The following is a 2,526-nucleotide window of genomic DNA, read 5'->3' as shown; positions in this document are numbered from 1 at the left end:
TTTATCCTTTACTGCTTGCTTAATTTGGTCAATCTCTACTTCAGTTAGTATTTTTTTTTTCATAATGTTCCTTCTGACGTTGGCAAGTTTGTTACTGTCTATGTAGGGTCTTACTTCAAGGTGTTTCTGTCTTCAGTTTAAGTAGGTTTGTACAGTATTAGATTTATCTGTAGGGAAATATATGGCATGGTAGAAGGCTGTAAGAACTTCTTTATTATCTTCCCTAGACCATTTTTCATTCTTTTTCTTTTGGTTATTTGATGACGAGCATGGATGGCCATCTGTTGGAATATTCCGGTTGTGGGGTACTTCCAGCTCCTGTGTGTCGGGAAGATTTGAACCAGTAGCAGATTTCTCGTCTCGGATCTGGTTCATTATCCGAGTGAGTGGTCCTTTATAATACGGTTTATGACCATTACGGTTTATATTTTGTTTTATTAACAGTGAGGCATACCCGCATATTTGCTTACATAGATACATATGTGTACATATATGTATATATGTATATGCACGTACAACGAGTTCTCAACGCTGCAGTCATGGATGGAGATTCTTTATTTGTGTATTAAGGCTGCTATTGATTTTATTGTTAAGGAATCATAAACATTCTTGAAGCCGATCACATAGAGAAATTGATGTTTGTCGCCATTTTAAATTAATACACGACAGGTTCGTACATAATTTTTCTGTACGCTATATGAGTCAGATATAAGTACCTTGAAGTTATATTCGGAAAGAATGTTACAAGAAATATGTAGTTGAACCATGTTTGACACTATGGAAATACAAAAGCAAACTCTTAAATTATAGAACTCTGTTTGTACCAGTATTAATCTATTGGTTTTTAAATTACATCGCTTGATATATTTCTCTCTGTCAGGCGCTTGAAGTTGTTTCTGATTTGTTTCAAATCCGGAAAGCAGAGATGCATCCCTATCATGAAACGTAGGTACGGAAAAGAATGTGCTGGTAAGCTATTTTCCCGTTATTCTAAGCGGCAGTCATTCATTCGAATGTATATTGAGCAAAAGAAATGAGAAGTTTTTTGCGAATATAAGCCAATACAGTCATATATAGTTGGGTATGCTTAAAAATCCTGTCGAAAGTATGTTTTCTAATAAGTTGTTACGTGTTCACGTGATTGCCCAATCTATAAGATGTTGTTACATATTGATGATGAGATTTCACAATGCAACGTTTTAGCCCTCGAACGATGCCACTCCTCGTTGGGCGAGCAGGCTGGCATTCCACTGATCTGAAATATATTCCTTCATAGTCTTATCCGTTTACGGCTGAGTGGACAGGAAGAACATGAAACGAAGTGTTCTGCTCAATAACACAACGTACCACCCGAACGGTCAATCGAGCGATCGTGAGTTCAACACCCTAACTGCTAGGCGACGAACCTTCATAAAAAAATTGCAGCAATTCTTTTTTTATAAATGTATTCATATTGTGTTTGTGCCCGATATTACAAACTAATCCCGGTGAAATAATCATTTCCATTTAGCTATATTTATCCTTTTGTTACCATATTTCTATTCCTTTTTGTGTTTCTTTCAACTAATTTTAGGTATAACAAAGAATTTAGTAAAATAGCAGAGTTATTATTGAGCCAGTGTTAGAAACATAAATTGTAATTTAAAATTTGTTTCAAGATTTTGATTCAGAACTTTTGAAAATAAGAAATTTGTACTACAGAGCCAGAGGCGGTTTCAGGCGGTTTGGCAGCAAAAGAGTTATTGGACACTAGTAATTGTATCGCTACATAATATATCAGCTCATATGAGTGAGATCAATAAGAGAAATTATTCATAGAATATCAGAAATGTCAATGTTAAAAGCACGAGCACTGTTTCGATTCCACTCCTTTATTATTAGTGAAGTCCTAAACTATGTATACTAAGAGTTAATCGATCGCCGAAACAAAATAAAAAGCAAAAAAAAAACAAAAAAAAACATGCAACTGACTGATTAACCAACAAGTTAAACAAATGATCGATTAGTTTGTTTGATAGATATTTAGACAATTGTCTAATAATATCGGACTGAAACTGAACCAGTGTGCGAATGAAATTAATATGGGCATAATGATTCTCCCTAGACAAAACAAAATTTGTTTTAACACATGAATTCATATAAAGAATCTTGTAAGCTGAATGCAAAACCGAAATCAGAAGTAGCATTGATCAGAAATAATGTATATGTTAGTAAAATTAATTTTTTCGTAACATTTAAAAGTTCATTTAAATTACGAAGCTTTCTGTGCGTTCCAGACGAACTTAACCCTCGAAGCAACGTCCCGAAGAGTAATACTTTGTCTCTCCTAACAAAAATGATATTCATATTGATGATATTCATCTTTGTGTGATAGGATCTAAATTTATTAGGTAAGGATAAAATTTACGCCTACGCAAACTCTGCATACACACACACACACACACACACACACACACACCACACACACACACACACACATATATGTATGTATGTATGTATGTATGTATGTATATTTATTTATAATAT

At 34.1% G+C, this 2,526-nt stretch overlaps 1 long non-coding RNA gene across 4 annotated transcripts in view; it reads left to right on the top strand.

Moving 5' to 3' along the window:
* LOC128249790 (uncharacterized) overlaps positions 1-2,526 on the top strand; it is an 8,689-nt gene that overhangs the window by 5,082 nt on the left and 1,081 nt on the right. For 2 of the 4 annotated variants that reach the window (XR_008265884.1, XR_008265886.1), the window contains exons 2-3: positions 881-969; positions 2,277-2,390. This is a non-coding gene — a long non-coding RNA (uncharacterized LOC128249790). Of the gene's footprint in view, positions 1-116; positions 383-646; positions 670-880; positions 970-2,276; positions 2,391-2,526 lie in introns of those variants that run through there. The other 2 variants (XR_008265885.1, XR_008265887.1) reach the window with 2 other exon arrangements.

The sequence above is a fragment of the Octopus bimaculoides genome, chromosome 18, assembly GCF_001194135.2.
Source record: "Octopus bimaculoides isolate UCB-OBI-ISO-001 chromosome 18, ASM119413v2, whole genome shotgun sequence".
Taxonomy (NCBI): domain Eukaryota; kingdom Metazoa; phylum Mollusca; class Cephalopoda; order Octopoda; family Octopodidae; genus Octopus; species Octopus bimaculoides.
The sequence above is the reverse complement of the archived record's forward strand: the minus strand, read 5'-3'. Positions and strand labels throughout refer to the sequence as shown.